The sequence below is a fragment of the Pristiophorus japonicus genome, chromosome 1 (genome assembly GCF_044704955.1).
Source record: "Pristiophorus japonicus isolate sPriJap1 chromosome 1, sPriJap1.hap1, whole genome shotgun sequence".
NCBI classification, from domain to species: Eukaryota; Metazoa; Chordata; class Chondrichthyes; family Pristiophoridae; genus Pristiophorus; species Pristiophorus japonicus.
In genome coordinates this window covers 38,315,428-38,323,605 of record NC_091977.1, presented here as the reverse complement: position 1 = coordinate 38,323,605, position 8,178 = coordinate 38,315,428, and the positions used below count along the sequence as shown (strand labels likewise).

The 8,178-nt window shown below is 42.7% G+C and overlaps 1 pseudogene; it reads right to left on the bottom strand.

The window, feature by feature from the left end:
- Positions 1-4,518: 4,518 nt before the first annotated feature.
- LOC139278458 (large ribosomal subunit protein eL37-like) lies at positions 4,519-4,811 on the bottom strand (annotated as a pseudogene).
- Between the last annotated feature and the right edge of the window lie 3,367 nt (positions 4,812-8,178).

Genomic DNA, 8,178 nt, shown 5'->3' with positions numbered 1-8,178 from the left:
TTGGGTCTGGAGTCACATATAGGCCAGACCGGGTAAGGACAGCAGAGTTCCTTGCCGAAAGGACATTAGTGAACCAGATGGGTTTTTAAGACAATCCAGTAGTTTCATGGTCACCATTACTGATACTAGCTTTTTATTCTACATGTATGAATTGAATTCTCCGGCTGCTGTGATGGGATTTGTATTCATGTCTCCGGATCATTACTCCAAGCTTCTGGATTACTAGTCTAGCAATATAACCACTACACTACCATAGAAAGTGAGTTCATGAAGACTACATTAAAAAGAATAAGTTCTTGCTCTATTTTTGTGTAAGCCATTGGAAACCAAGCCATGATCATTGCCTTTCAAGGAAGTACCACAGAGAGCAAATCAATCAGAACAAGTTAACTTGAAGGAGTTCGTTCGGAGTATATATTGATTAGTTGAAGGGCAGTAGATATCTGCAAGACTGCCATAGCGGGCAAGAGTTCAACGCAAAATTACCAGTGATCAGCTAGTCCCGAAATGCTAATATAATGATATTTGGTGAAGTAGCATTGCATGAAAATCTTAGGAATTTCTACAATTACCTCATGTAGTTAATGTAATGCCTGAATACCACAAATTTGCATAAAATATCTTTTTGGCTGTTTTCTGTACTGAAATCGTGTCCTAACTCGCACCAAGTCCCGTTCACCCATCACCCCTGTGCTCACTGACCTACATTGGCTCACAGTTAAGCAACGCCTCCATTTCAAAATTATCATCCTTGTTTTCAAATGACTCAGCCCTCCCTGTCTCCGCAATCTCCTCCAGCTTCACAATTCTCCGAGATATTGGCACCCCTCTAATCCTGGCTTCTTGAGCTTCCCCAATATTAATCGCTCCACCATTGGTGGCCGTGCCTTCAGCTGCCAAGGCCCTAAGCTCTGGAATTCCCTCCCTAAACTGCTATGGCTCTCTATATCTCTCTTTCAGCCTTTAAGATGATCCTTCAAACCTATCTCTTTTTTTCCAAACTTTTGGTCATCTGACCTAATATTTCCGTATGTGGCTCGGTGCCACATTTTGTTTTATAATGCTCATGTGAAGCGTCTCGGGATGTTTTACTACGTTAAAGGCGCTATATAAAGACAAATTGTTGTTGTAGTTGTTGTTATAACATTCTTTGTTGCAACAAATAACTTGCCCTAACCTTGTTGCATCATTTATAGAACATCCTTTTGGCCTCATCAGAAGGCCATCCTCCGACTTACGATATCTGCTTTCTTCAACAGGCCATCCTCCTATGAATGGTGTCTGCTTCCTTCCACTGATTGGCAGAATCAAGAGTAACATAAACACAGTCATATATTTTTAACATCCCTCCAGCAGATTACATTGTAGATTTCTATCTGACTGCAACTGGAAATGCAAGTTGAGATCTGACCAACATTTGCGCTGGTCTGGATATCATTACAATTTTGCTCGGACACAGAGGAACATAGATTATATTGTGAACAAATATATTCAAGTGTATTCTTAGTCACCTATTAAAAATGGGCAGAGAAACACTTTGGCCATGATTTTGACTGGGGTGGGTTTTCCGAGCTGGGTTGGGGCAGGGGGGTGGGGTGGGGGGGAACGGTGGAAGGAGTTGTGGTCGGGTAACTCAGAAGTTCAAGTGAGACATATATAGCCCCATTACAAAACACACTGAAAATGCAAGCTAATTATATCTTCAATCACGGTTCAATTGGTAACATAAGATCTGGAAAGTAGTCAAGGTGGGCTGGAATTTGTAACACTCAGGGTGAAAGATGATGAAATATCACAAGTTTAGGGCTATGGTCTATACGCAAAAATAGTGACGCATCTCAAGGTGTTTCACAATAAGGGTTAGAGCTGAATTGCAATGAAAGGGAGATTTAGCTGAAGGCACGGCCCATGAAGATGGGGAGCAAGGCAGAGGAAGTTCGGTAGCTGAAGGCTGTATCATTGGGTAGAACAAGAGGTGGAATGCACACTAGACCAGAGCTGCAAGAGCAGAGAATATGGTCAGAGATGTAGAGCTGTGGAAGATGAAAAAGTAAAAAGGAGCAAGATCATGGAAGGATTAATATGGATGCAAATTCTGAAGTTGGCATGCTGAACGATGCTGATCAAATGAAGATTGGCAAGGACAGGGTTTATGGGTAACGTTGTATGGGTTAGGATGTGAGCATGGGGCCTGAATGAGTTGGAATTTATGAACTGTGGTGCTCTGAAGGTCAGCGAGAAGGATGCTAGGAAAATGCAGTTGGGACATAAGGCATGAATGAAGTTTCAGAGACAGTGGAGATGAGGTAGGGGTGGAGATGGGCAATATTTTGGAAGTGGAAGTCTTGTTGATTGACATGGATGTGGGGTTTGAAGCTCATCTTAATATCCAACAGGGTAACGCACTGTATGGTTGAGCTCAAGAAGGCAACCAGAAAGGGGAAAGGGACCAGGGGATAAAGTGAATAGTTTCTGACAGGGACCAAGGATGTCTTTGGTCTTGTCAGTGTTGAACTGACAAGACCGGTTATCGATAACTTGATTATGGGCAGTTTGTTAGGAAGTTTGTCGGACAGCAGAGACAATCATCAAGTCAACTTGGTACCATGATACAGAAGGAAGTTTTATCCCATCAGTTTGGATTAGACTCAAGACAAGGTCCCAGATTTGAACTTTCTCAGTGTAATGTATTTGCTTCATGGGTTCTTTGCTTAAATATTCATAGCAAAACATTGCCATTAAGAACTAGTTGGTTTATTAATAAAGGTTTAATAATCACCCACCAGGCTCACGTGGATGATCGTGGATGATCGAGACCCAGCTGACTGGGATATTGAGTCTTGTAAACTTCACGTGACTGGCGAAGTCACTTACAATGCAACAGCTCTACAAACCTGCGAGCATTCTCACAGGTGCATACATTACACTCAGGTAGCGCACTATTTAACGGGCTGGATTTTCATGTTTTGGGATTTTGGGGCGAAAACGTAAGCGATACATGAAAATTACCATTTTTGCTGCATTAACGATTTTAGGCCAAACTTTCAGTCTTTGGGGTCTGCGCCAGGGCGCAAAGGGAGGTATTGCACAATTATTCGCGGCGCAAAACGCGATCCTGGCCAACTTTAGAGCGGGGTCAGGAGCACAGCGAGAGAGGCCTTGGGAGAGGGAAAACAAATTTTTAAAAAATTCACAAAATATTACCAAGACCCTTACCTAATAAATCGCTGCAAAAAAATAAAAACATTAACTTACCTTTATTTCAGGTTTTCTAACTTACCGCTGCTGGCAGGGCTACACCGCCCTGTCGGTGTTCTGGGTACGGCGTACGGGTCAGGAGAGTGCGAAAACTTGGACGGTAACACAATCCGAGTCGTTACACGTCCGGCGCAGCTCTCCCCGGTGGTATTTCCCATCGCCGCCGCAAAGAAGGAACCGATTATCCCGACTGGGCTCAGCAACTGGGTTTTCGCCGCAGAGGGTCAAAACACGACAAAAAGCCGGTCGCAAACCCCTCAAAAATCCAGCCAAATGCATTCATAAGGATGCTTCCTGCAGTACCTTAATACAATCATGGAGAAAGGGGTTAACAATCGTGTTAAGGAAATTTAAATGACAAGCAATGCACCACAAGGAGGAATTAAACACCCAAGTATGTAAACGCAACCAAGTGCATACTACATGTCAGCATTCACAAGGAGTGGGGGTGGGACGTGGGGTGGGGAGAGGAGGGAATGAGGGCAAATGGAATTCCACATCTAACAAAATGTTGTGTATAGAAGAACTCACATGAGGCTGAGTACTGTGAGCTAAACTTAGTGTGACCTTAGTCTTCTTTATTACAACTCCAGAGTGCCTAAACAACATGGCAGCCAACCTTTTATACTGGTCCTGCATCATAGGCAGTCCCTCGGAATCGAGGAAGACTTGCTTCCACTCTTAGCATGAGTTCTTAGGTGGCTGTACAGTCCAATACAAGAATCACAGTCTCTGTCACAGGTGGGATAGATAGTCGCTGAGGGAAAGGGTGGGCCGGGAGCCTGGTTTGCCGCACGCTCCTTCGCTGCCTGTGCTTGATTTCTGCATGCTCTCAGCGACGATACTCGAGGAGCTCAGCGCCCTTCCGAAAGCACTTCCTCCACTTAGAGCGGTCTTTGGCCAGGTATCAGTGGGAATGTCGCACTTTATCAGGGAGGCTTTGATGGTGTCCTTGTAACGTTTCCTTTGCCCGCCTTTGGCTCGTTTGCCGTGGACGAATTCCGAGTAGAGCGCTTGCTCTGGGAGTCTTGTGTCTGGCATGAGAACTGACCCTGCGTGTGTGTGCAGGTGACCATTGGGACTCCAATAGTTGCGCCCTCTGGTGGCAAGTATTACATAGTTACATACATAACAACGGGAGTATGCTTATTCTACAAAATGAATGACTCGCATTCTGTGACACTGCTTGTTTTAAAGCTATGTATTTTTTTTAAACTTTCCAAACCATAGCTTTATTTGTTGTGTAGGTACACCAACAGTTTATGCAGCGCTAGAGGAAGCCATTGTGGTGCATCTGGGCTTTGGGGCGGTCCCTTCACAGAATCCATTCCTGAATCTGCGATACACCACCTTCAGGTGCCTCATGCAACCTGTACCAGTTGTGTTTCTCCTTTTGGCCTTCGCACTCCAGTTATACTTTCTCTTTCTCTTGGCAGGGTAGGCACATTTACCACAGCTCGATTTCTGCAGGTGAAATGCTTTAGCCCCACACTGCCGGCAAAGAGTGTGGGTCTTGTTCCGCTCTTAATAAATGACGATGTTCCCTTCGTCATTTTGACTGCGCGCTATGCATTCCCATGTTTTGTTATCAGGCAGGTTTTTTTTTGTTGTTAAATGAATTTGACTCTTGGAACAATTATTAAATTTAAAGAAAAAATTGAACTCAGAAATGTTGTCGGTTAGCCTTATGGGTTGTGCTATATTAAGTTGAGAATTAAGAATATCTTAAGTTGCAAAAGCAACATAAACCTTTTGGAGAGTTGAGACCCTGGTGTCCAATCAGGAGTAAGAACTCAAATTAAAATCAAAATGAACCTGCCGCCCTTTTACACAATAAACTAGTCTTACCCACTAGTTGCACAAGTAACTTGTTTTAACCCCTAATTACACAAGTAACTAGTTTTCACCCCTCAAATGTCATTACTTCTGAAGATTCAGAGTCGTGTCTTCTAGATTTTGATTGTCTGCTTCACATTATCTGCATTGGAAAGGTGAATACCATTTGATTTTGATTGCTACTTCATTCAGAATATGGGTTGCTAATTGAATTCTTCTTCTTAATTGACTTATCTGTTTTCAAATTGCTCTGAGTGACTCCTGATGAGGACATTGTAGTCAGGGAATTACAGCAATTTGAAATCAATGCACTTGATCATTTACAGCTAAGGTTTCTCTTAATGAAGTTTCAATATCTGTGTCTTGTTCATTAAGCCCCTTTGATGTCCCTACGGCCTACCGAAAATGTCTGCAACACATATGTCTAGTTTTTTTTTATTGACTGCAGGATCTTACACTGGTGATCTGTCCTTTCAGCTTAACTGACTCTCTCCGACCTTACATCACTGATTTACTTATCGATCTGTGTCTGATGACGTGAAAAGCTCCTACGTTTCTTCAAAAAGTTATCCCTGAATAAGATTACCTACCTATATTTACCCAACTGTTGCGTGCTGAATTCGAAAATAATTTATTGATTACATTGATTTTACAGCACGGAAACAGGCCATTTGGCCCAGCTGATCTATGCCAGTGTTTATGCTCCATACGAGCATCCTCCCACTCTACTTTATCTTACTCTATCACCATATCCTTCTATTGCTTTCTCCCTCATGCACACCCTGGCCAAAGATCACCCGAAGTGGAGGAAGAGCATCCGGGAGGGCACTGAGCACCTCGAGTCTCATCACCAAGAATATGCAGAAAACAAGCACAGGCAGCAGAAGGAGTGTGTAGCAAATCAGACTCCCCACCCACCCTTTCCTTCAACGACTGTCTGTCCCACGTGTGACAGAGACTTTAATTCCCATATTGGACTATTCAGTCACCTAAGGACTCAAATTTAGAGTGGAAGCAAGTCTTAATTTTGAGGGACTGCCTATGATGATGATGACTTATCAATCTTCCCCTTAAATCTACACCTCAACTAATCCATGTGGTAATAAGTTCCACATTCTAATCACTCTCTGGATAAAGAATTTTCTTCTAAATTCCTTATTGGATTTATTAGTGAGTTTATACAGGTCCAGCAAACAATTAGGAAAGCAAATGGTATGTTAGCTTTTGTTACAAAGGGATTACAGTACAAGAGTAAGGAAGTATTTCTAGAATTATACAGGGCATTTGTGAGGCCATACCTGGAGTACAGTTCTGGTCTCCTTACCTTAAGGAAAGACATATTTGCCTTAGAGGCAGTGCAATGCAAGTTCACTAGACAGGTTCCTGGGATGAAGGGATTGCCCTATGAGGAGAGATTGAGTAAACTGGGCCTATATTCCCGAGAATTTAGAATAATGAGAGGCGAACCAATTAAAACATATAAAATTCTTCAGGGGCTTGACAAGGTTAATGCTAAGAAGATGTTTCCCCTGGCTGGGGAATCTAGAATATGGGGTCACATTCTCAGAATAAGGGGTTGGCCGTTTCTTCACTCAGAAGGTGGTGAATCTTTGGAATTCTCGACCCCAGAGAGCTGTGGATGCTCAGTCGTTGAGTATATTTAAGACAGAGGTTGATAAATGTTTGTGAAATAACAGAATTAAGAGATATGAGGATAGTGCAGGAAGGTGGAGTTGTGAAAGATCAGCCATGATCTTGTTGAATGGCGGAGCAGGCTCGAAGGGCCAAATGACCCACTCTAGCTCCTATTTCTCATGTTCTTACTGAAGAAATGAAACTGAGGCCCTGTCTGCCTGTTCGGATGCATGTAGAAGATCCCATTCGAAGAAGACAAGGGAGATCTTGCAATATGCTGGCCAGCATTACGTCTCAAACAGTACTACAAAACAGATCAACTGGTTCTTGATGCCATTTCCCCTTTGTGGCACCTTTCAGGTCATACACTGACTGCCACACTTGCTTGCTAAACAACAGTTCAAAAGAAATGAAGTGGGACATGTGGGATAGGCTGGATAGGCCTTCTCCTGTCCATCATTGATTGACAGTGAGGCGCTTTAGGATAATTTAAGGGTGCAAAAGATATTATATAAATGTAAGCATTAAAAAAAAAACACTTTTCATATACACTTTGGGTACACATTACATTTCTTGTAAAGGAAGTCTCTTGTGTTTGAACTCCTAGATTGTGGATAATTTGTGTATGTGTTGAAACGCGAGTAAAAATTTGTTGAGACATGGGAGGAGGAGGGAAATGTTGGCACAAATAAAGAACAGAGGAAATATTCCCATTGTCTCATAGTTTTCCAGCTGAGATCCTTGAATCCTTGGATGCTGGTGAGTGGATCTCGGGGGATTCACAAGGTCTTCAGATTTCTGTCCATCTTTCATATTTCTGAATTATTTTTATGCAGTTAACTGAATGAAATTATATTTCAGTTCTGCATACTAATTAAATAATATCCTACAATAATCCTACTTTTTTTTTGTCTTTTGGACATTGGGACAGCAGGTGTCTGAGATGACTTTGTATGCATAGGGAGTCTGCAGGGCTGTGCCAATACTTGCGGAGAGTCACTGAGGGTGTAACCCCCAAAACAAAGAAGTTTGAAGACCTTAGATGTGTACCATACTGCTGAATACTCCAGCACTGCATCAAATTTACTAGTATAGATACTGTTCTTCCATAAATCCTTTTTGCAGTAATTTATTTATCTTCAGCCTTGGCTCAGTGGGTAGCACACTCAGCTCTGAGTTAGAAGGTTTTGGGTTCAAGTCCCATTCCAGAGCCTTAAGCACAAAAATCTAGGCTGACACTCCAGTGCAGCACTGTTGGAGGTGCCGTCTTTCAGATGGACCGTTAAACCGAGTCCCTGTCTGCCCTCCCAGATGGATGTAAAAGATCCCATGTCACTATTTTGAAGAAGAGCAGGTGAATTATCCCAGTGTCCTGGCCAATAGCCTGCCTGATATTTTTTTTCTCCTTCCGTAGTCCATGCACCCTGTGGGCCATTTAATTTTCCCAAC